The 9,034-nt window shown below is 39.9% G+C and overlaps 2 long non-coding RNA genes across 2 annotated transcripts in view; one reads left to right on the top strand and one right to left on the bottom strand.

The window, feature by feature from the left end:
• Window positions 1–9,034, bottom strand: part of LOC111740300 — a 74,378-nt gene that overhangs the window by 13,046 nt on the left and 52,298 nt on the right. Inside the window, exon 3 of the long non-coding RNA XR_002780576.1 lies at window positions 2,169–2,284. This is a non-coding gene — a long non-coding RNA (uncharacterized LOC111740300). The remainder of the gene's footprint in view (window positions 1–2,168; window positions 2,285–9,034) is intronic.
• Window positions 1–9,034, top strand: part of LOC111740299 — a 69,118-nt gene that overhangs the window by 19,155 nt on the left and 40,929 nt on the right. The gene's annotated exons all lie outside the window — the stretch shown is intronic.

Genomic DNA, 9,034 nt, shown 5'->3' with positions numbered 1-9,034 from the left:
AAAAAGAGCCCTCTTTCACTCCACATCCCCTTTCCCTGATTTAGTTTACATAATTGCACTTACTGAAGGAAGATTCATGAGAAGGAAAACTTTGAACTTAGAATTCCTGGCACACAGTAGCTGATGGATAGATACAGAGATGATATAGAGATAGAGATAAATATGTATTGGTTAGATATAGATATGTATTTATGTAGACATATGATAGATTATGATAGATGATAGATAGATTAGATAGATAGATAGATAGATAGATAGATAGATAGATAGATAGATAGATAGATAGACAGAGATGATAGAAAGATAGACAGATAGATAGATGTTAGATGAGAGAAGGAGAGAGAGAGAAACAGAGAGATCCCTATCTGGCTCTGTGGTGCTTTCGTTCTTATAGGCTGTGTGGCCTTGGAAGAAAGACTTACCACCTCCATGTCTCAGATTCCTCATCTCAACCCTCCCCACAACCCAAAGGGCTCCATATCAGGTGCCAAGAGGAGAGGACAACTTAGAGAGGAGATCTGAATATCTCTAGGCAACCTGGCTCCTCTGGACCTCCTCAACTTCACCTCTAATTTCTCTTTACCATCACCAGTCACATGGACCTTCTTTCAGCTTCTGAAATGTGCCAACATCTTGCCTATCTCAGACCTTGTCCTTGGACAGTCTTCATACCTATTTTCACCTGGCAAATTTAGCATATAGAAAGAGAAGCCTTCCTTGTATATCCTATCTGAAGACTTTCATGTCATCATTCTCTTTCTCACCACTTTGTATCCTTCCAAACAGAATCATTTTGCAGTTAGTGTTTTTCCCCCCACAAGATTGACTATAAACACCAGGACAGGAGGTGTATATGTCTTATTCAACTTTTTTGGATCCCAAAGGCCTAGAACCATGCCAGGAACATAATAGGCGGTCAATAAATATCTGTTGAATTAACAAATGTTTCTGAGGATGATTATAACTACCTCATAAAATTGCATGAAATTTTAAACAAAATCATTTGGAGATGAGAGAGATTTGGAGGTAGCATTCATAAAAAATAAACTTCTAAGCAATATGGCTGGAGCATAGCACAGTATGTGCTTAATAAATGCTAGCTGTTGTAAATATAATGTTCTTATTATCATCTCTTCATAAATGTCTCTGGTTATGTTTAGCTATGTAGCTCAAATAATTATTAATTTTGAAGTCTAAAATATATTAAAAATGGTACTGTCAAAAGTTTTTCTACTTTAAAATTTGATTGCTATTGACATAAGCCATTTTTCTTGATGTAGACTGTATAATTGACTAGTTGAGTAAGACCCATACTTTAGGATTTGGCCTGAATTTAATGACTTATCTCTTTACTCTTGTCTATGTTTAAATAAGTTTGCATCAGGCAAAATATTATGGTATGAACTAGCTTTTCTATTCCAAATCAGTGAGAAATATTACAAGGAATAGACCCATTCTCATAGCCTTCCTCTAAACCCTCAAGTGATTAAGCATGAGAAGAAACAAGAAAGAATACCAGAAGCAGAAACAGCCTGTGAAATGATGTCCCTGGGTCCTTCTCTCTGATTGGGTTCTGGGATGTGTGTGTTCTTTGGAACAACACATTTTAGCATCTCACTGGTTCTGCATGCTCCCGCTGCCTGGCTGTTGGTGCGTGAGCCCTGCTTCTGCTCTTGGTGGCTGATACTGTCTTGGCCTGGCCATTTTACCTTGCTGATTCACTGGGTCTGACACCTGGCAGCACAAATCCATGTGCTGAGCATAAAAAGTAATGAGGAGACTACACAGCTGCAAGGAAAGACCCATGCCTTTGGGTGCCAGAAGGAAGGGGAGGGCTCAGAGAGGTCTGAATGTCCCTTTAATTGTATCATGTAGCATCTGACAGCATCAGCCTTTCCACCCTTAGATCAACCTGCAGAATTTTATAAGCAGGTTGTAAAATAGATTCAAGTCTGAAAGCTGAAACAATTCCTTTGTCACCAGATCTCTGCCTCCCTGGAATGTAATTGGTTTCCAGACTCGAAGGGAGGTGGAGTGGTAGGGAGGGTTCATTTAACAGTTGAAAAATGAATGGAAAAAAGAGAAAGGCATCAAAATGTGCTGTCTTTGCAAAATGTGACTTTATTTATGCAATCAACTAGTCCTCTGTCTGCTAATGACTCACTCACTAACGTCACTTGTGCCATGCCTTGGTCTCTTCTGTGCCTAGATCTCTCCTCTGGCGGAATGAGAAGTTCAGAACCTTCCAGTACTGCAGTCTTGCATTCCAAGACCTATAAAACATCTTAGGAAAATACAATTATTTATTAGCTCTGGTGGTCAGTGTTTAAAAAGGACAGAGAACACACTGAGAAAGAGGGAGTATGTTTAGATCTAGAAATAGCCACCAAACTATTTCATCAAAATACTTTAACATGTTTGCTTTCCATCTGGTCTGAAGATTTTGTCACCCAAGACTCATAAAAAAATTCTACTCTACTCGGTAGAGAATCACAAGAGGCTCCATGCATTTCTTTACATCAAAATATACTTTTCTCCCTTTAGTGCTGCACAAATCCAAGATGTACAGAGTCTCAGAAGTGCTTTTTTAGTTGAAATTGAAAAACATCATACAGTCAAGTAGAGAGATAAGGGCGTTGGGGCGTTGGCCGCAAACTTGAAGAGACTGAAATATGAGTGGTCATTCGAAAGCCACATTTTAGCATCTCTGTGGGGGCTGGAGCATTGCCTGGAGTACACTTGATATCACAGGGGCATTGGAGTCTGGGTATGTGTGTTTGTGTTTGGCTTTTCGTTTGTGAAGCTCCAGATTCGATCTATGAACTGAGATAGCCTCCAGGATGCAGAAGCAGCTGCTTCGCTAGTCTCATTTGTCCCGGCAGCTACTCCTTGGTCAGGCTGGCACTGCTGTCTTCTCCGCTTCTCCGATTCCTCAAAGATCCTTGCCTTATGACTGTTTCCCAGGCCTCCAAACCATCCCCGCTGCTGCCATGCCACCCTTTCTTCAGGCCATTATGTACTACAGTTGCTCAGAGATCCAGCTGGAGTGCAAACCCCATATGAAGAGGCAGGGAAATTGATTCTTTGTGGGCAGCATAGGGCAGGGGAGGGCACCAAGGAGTCAGGACACCCAGATTCTAACTTCTGTTCTGCTAACTATTCTCTGAATAGTTTGGGTGCATGATGTCCCTTCTCAGGGCTTCAGCTTCCTGAACTGTCACTTTAGAGATGAGAATCCTTGAACAAGCCCATTCTCTTGGTTGGCACAAGAGCCCAATGAATGGAGCAGGGTTTTGTAAGTGTTACACCTTTTAATAACCAAAAGGCATTATATTAGTAGTAATACTTAAAATCCGTGGCAGACTGTTTTACAGGACTTTATTATAAGTGATCTTACTTTATACGAATAGACATTTGTGCTATGTTAGGATGTTTTAAAACTGCAAAAACAAACAAACAAACAAACAAACAAACAAACAAACAAAAAACCCATAGATCTTAATTCTCCCCACCCCCAAGAAAGCAACAACAACAATAACAGTAACATTCATTTGGGTCTACAAGATAGCTTGGAGTCATAGAGGGGGACATTTTAACATCAAATCTCACTGTGAGAAAGTTATTCTATGCTTAGTTTCCTTTCAATTATTTTGTTTACTCCAAGGAGACAGTATCAGTTTGGCGTCAGCTTGCCTTTAACATCTCTTAAACTCTTGTTCATCTCCCTTAAATAAACAAGACACTTTAGGCTCAGAGCTTTCTGTAGGCAACATTATCTAGGCAGAAATTAGATTGACAAAGAAATTAAATTTTGAATTATCTTTATTTTTGGCTAGTGATGTTTATTGTGCATTTATGGCATGAAAATTTTTGTATTAAAACAAATTCATTTAAATAAAAAAAAATAAACCATTTAAAGAAATGCATTAATATGCGATAAACATTTGACACAACATGAATGGAACTTCGGAGAATTATGCTCAGTGAAGTAAGCCAGACAGAGACAAATACTATATATATCTATATATAAAATCAAAAAAAAGAAAAGAAAGAAAAGAAAAATAAAGTCAAAGTCATAGAAACAGAGTAGAAAACTAGTTTCCAGAGGCAGAGGGGTAAGGGAAAAGGAAGGAGTTGGTAAAAGAGTAGGAACATGCAGTTTAAGATGTATAAAGTCTGAGGATCTCATGTAAAACATGGTGACTATTGTTAATAACACTATATTATATAATTTAAATTTGTTAAGAGAGTGCAACAAATATTCTCACACAGACATATCCTCCAAAAACGATAAATAAATATGTGAGGTGATGGTTGTGTTTATTAACTAGATGGTGGGACTCCTTTCATAATATACACATATATCAAATCACCATGATGTACACTTTAAATATCTTGCAATTTTATTAATCAATTATAACTCATTAAAGCTGAAAAAAATGTGTAATAGAATTGATGGTAGGCAAATATGGCAATAATCGTGACTTTATATTAGTTATCTACTGCTACATAGTAAAGTAATATGAGACTTAGTGGCTTAAGCGATGAGAAATGTATTGACCTCTCGCAGTTCAGTAGGTCAGGAATTTGGGGTGGTTCTGGCTCAGGGTCTCTAGTGAGGTTGCGGTAAAGATATTGGGCAGAGCTACAGCCACCGGAAGACTTGGGTGGGGCTGGAAGATCTGCTGTCAAGGTCATTCACATGGTTAAGTTGATGTGGGCGATTCCTCACCATGTGGGCCTCTCCACAGTGCTCCTGGAGTGTTCTTGTGACATGGCCACTTGCGTATCCCCAGAGCAAGTGAACTGAGAGATCCAGGTACAAATGGCAATGTCCTTGATGACCTAGCCTCAGAAGTCACATCTACCACTTCTGCAATATCTTCTTCAGTCCTATACATCAGCTCTATTCAGTACCGGAGGGGATTACGCAAGGGGGCAAATATAAGGTGATAAGGATTATCATAAAGAACGGCCACCACATGATGACACACCAATGACTGAGGTCTGAGAAACACTGCTCAGACCTAAAGTTTCAATTCTACAGAGAGGGCTATTGAGCATCAGAGAAGGGAGGTGACATAACCAAGTTCTGGCAGAGCCAAGGTGAGGATTAAGAGCTCCTGGTCCCCAGCACAGTGTAATTCCCACCATGCTGCAAATGCTGATGCCATCTTTGGCCTTTCCAACCTTAGGGGAATGCCAGCCCTCTCTCAGGGCAGTAGGCTACAACAGGAAGCTAATGCTACAGCCAACTACCAGGCTCTCAGAATTCCTATGTGGGGCTGGGTCCAGGCACCTTAGCCAACCTTGAAGACAGATAATAAATCTGGAGTCAAAGATCATCCACCCCTGCCCCCCACAGACAGTCGCAGACTGACTGTCCGCAGGCTGTGTTCAGCCCACAGATATGTCTGCTTGACCTAAACAGGACATTGCTAGTTTTTTGTTTTTTTTTTAATGAGTTGCTAATTAGATGTGAAATCAGGGCATTTCATAAAAATCTAGATATGAGGTTTCTCTTGAAATAATCAGAAGTGCTGACAGTGCCTGGTCTATTTTGCTGCACAGTAACCATGTGCTAAAGTTATGTTTTGGCGACATATGCCTGTTCCCCATGGCGCCTGGCACTCTTCTGCTTTCTTAAATTGCCTTCTTATCCTCCACAAGCCATTGAACTGACCACCCTTGACTTAACCCAACTCTCCCATTCGTAGACGGGTAAACCGAGGCCTTGACAATTGGCAGGCTCACATCTATTAAATGACTTTCCCAGGGCCACATGGCTGATAAGTGGTGGGGCAAAGACCATGGCCGGTTTCTCCTACCTAAGCTGACCCTCTTCCCAAAATACTCCTCTGCTTCTTTCACAAACAGGCTTCAAAATAACCACAGGATACTCTGAGTCGCTCCGCTGTGGCTCTCTTCCTTCACTGCACTTTTTGCACGAAGAGTAATCTCATGTCCCACAGCGGAATAGGATATTTCAGGAAAGAGGAACTAGAGAGCTCAATTCCAACCCATTACCAATTAAAAAGATAATTTAAAAGTTTATACATATATCTCCACTCTAAAGGAAAGATAGCAAATAAAGGATAACAGATAGAGAAAATCCAAGTACAAAACCATGCAAGTCCTGAGAAAAGATTGGCAACAATCCCCAAATATCGCAGATTTCATCCCATCCAACTACCAGGCTCCTGATCTTAAATCTTTCACTCTACCATTTATTATTACTAAAAATAATTTATTTAAAATCTTTTAAGGAAATTTCTTGCTTCCCCATTTCCTGACCTTTATGAAGTCACCATTTTGGCCTACACATGAAAGGCAAGTGTTTAACTAAATTGCATATAAAAATGGTGAAGGAAAGGGAGTAAGAGAGATTTTGGCACACCAAAGTCCCCCTGTGAGGGATGATCTTGAAAGCCAGTCTCAACAGCTGCTCTGGTGATCAATATGTAGAACTCAGATTCCTCAGCACCAACTTGCTTTAGCCAAGGTCACAGGCTTGTGTCCAAATGCACTGAACCAAGTCTGCTTCAGAGTGGGGAGGAACGGCTTCACTTCCCCCAGGTCCCTAAGCTCAGATCAGCTTTCAATTAGAATCTGCAAAGATCAGCAAGTTCAAGAGGTGGATACACTCTAACCAGCACCCAGCACCGCAGAGCCACAAGCCACAGCAGACCTGCAAGGTCTGTGTTCTGCTCCCCAGCAACATGAAGGAGATGTCTTTGTCACAGAGCACTGGACATTCTGACTCATCTCCTCTGGACCCTCCCTATTCCACACAGGAATCCTACCACCTCCCCCTCCATCACTCCAGGAAGCTCCAGATTTCCTTGATGGAATTCACGGCTGAGCCCTGGGGACTCTCAGCTGCCTGGCAATGCAAATAGAATGATTCTTTCCTCCATGTCACATGCAAGTCAGGGCTCCCTCTGGACAGCAAGGAAGAAATAAGATGAATGAGAGAATCGTACTTCCTTTCATTTACTCATTTTCCTAACATTTGCTAGGTGTTTATCATGTGTCGGGTGCAGTGGTTAGGACTGAATGAGCAAGACATGAGCCCTACTCACAAGGAATTTCAGTCTAGGAGGAAAGATTAATGAAAAAGCAATTACAAGGAAATGAGATAAGTGTTATCATAGGCGAAGTGGGAGTGGAAGAATGAAAGAACATGGAATGAAAAACAGGGAAGGAAGTGACATTAGGGGGAGATGAGAAAGATCAGAAGGATTAAGCACAAACAAGACAGGGGCAAAAGTACATCAGATGGAGAAAGAGCCAGAGCTGAAGGTTGGCGGTGAAAGGAAGCAAGGTGTAGTTGGGCAATTAAAAGCCACACCACATAAATGAGGGGCAGAGGCCAGGTAAGCAAAGGTCTTATAAAGTCTGGAACTGTGTTTTTACTCTTTCTAAGTCCAATGGGGACACAAGGAAATGTTATTAATAGGGGAAGGACTTACAGAGGGTTGGAGTTTAGGGAACACCATTAGTTGTGCCAGGTAGGAAACAAAGGGAGAAATCCAGGTAAGATGATGTTGCTCCAAATTCACGAGAATGATAGATAACAGTCTCAAATAGAACATTCGAAGCACACAGCTGGCCTCAAATGCACAATAAACATCTCTGTGGATGAGAAATAGAATGAAAACAAGTTAAGAAATGGGCTGAAGCTACAGGCCTACGGGCCCCCAGTCCAAAGCAGGCAGAGGCATTCAGGATTTCTGCTCCCATGGGAAGAACAGGGAATAAAGTAAAACATGAGGAAAGGCTGGACTCCAGTCAGGCTCCCTGCTGAGAACCACACAGGAAAGTGAGATCCCTTGTTAATAAGAGACCAAAGGTTCAGTGCTGCTGTGACCACCGTCTGGGGTGACAGCTCCCTGACAGAAGAGGCCATTGTGTGCAGATCATCCTCATGGCCAAGAATCCAGTTGAACAAAGCCACATGCTCTCTGACATAAATGGATCAAAATATTACCGCTATATCCATGGAGCAGGAATCTCGGTTGACATAAAACTCAGTCCCAGATAGTAAACCCAGAGTCCACTGGAAGAAAACATCACAAATGTAGAGAAGGGGAAAATATATCAGAACAAAAAACAACTCATTCTACGTAAAATAATCTTACAAAACAAAACTATGAAAAAAATGAAAAAGCTAATCCTAAAAAAGAAAGCCCACCAGCCAAACAACAAAACCATGTAAAAGACAAGATTAAAACAATAATCAGGAGATAATGACAAACAATGGAAAATTATCGAATCGAATAAAAGACTCTCAGTAAGAAAGGTTGTAATTCTCAAAGAGATAATAAGAAATTGTGAACCAAAAGTAGGTAAAATGTCAGTAGAAATAATAAATAGAAAAAGAATCTAATAGAAAATTTGCAAATAAAAAATAATTATTTTTAAAAACTCAATATAGAATAAACCTACCTCAGACCAGAAGAGTAAGAAAAAAAAGTAAGAGAAAAAAATTAATCATAAGATAATTCTTTCATCAAATTGAAGATACCATCAATTTTAAGATGCATTCTTATTTCATGTACTATTAAAAAGAAAAAGTGTATATCTTACTTAGTCTGTTTCTTTGTTTGAATCCTTACTGATTATAGTACAATGCTTTCAATAAACATATTCTTACTATATATATAATTATCTGAATATGTATAGAGAAATATATAATTTATCTGAAATATATTCAGATAGATAAGAATATCTGTATCTATACCTATCTGTCTGTCTGTTTGTCTGCCTGCCTGTCTACATATTCAGATAAATAAATGAGTGGATATATAGATAGAAAACAAGGAATTAATGTACACAATGGTAGGGGTTGGCTAAGCAAGTCCGAAATCCATGGAAAAGGACTATCACAAGCAGGCTACAACCTTCCAGTCACAGGCTATTTAGAGTCTCTGAGATCAAGAAACTACAAAACTCTTTTTAAAGCAACTCACCTGATTAGGTCAGACCCACCTAAAATAATCTTCCTTATGATTAATTTATAGCCAACTAATTA

Source organism: Pteropus vampyrus, unplaced genomic scaffold, assembly GCF_000151845.1.
Source record: "Pteropus vampyrus isolate Shadow unplaced genomic scaffold, Pvam_2.0 Scaffold61, whole genome shotgun sequence".
Classification (NCBI taxonomy): Eukaryota; Metazoa; Chordata; class Mammalia; order Chiroptera; family Pteropodidae; genus Pteropus; species Pteropus vampyrus.
The sequence above is the reverse complement of the archived record's forward strand: the minus strand, read 5'-3'. Positions and strand labels throughout refer to the sequence as shown.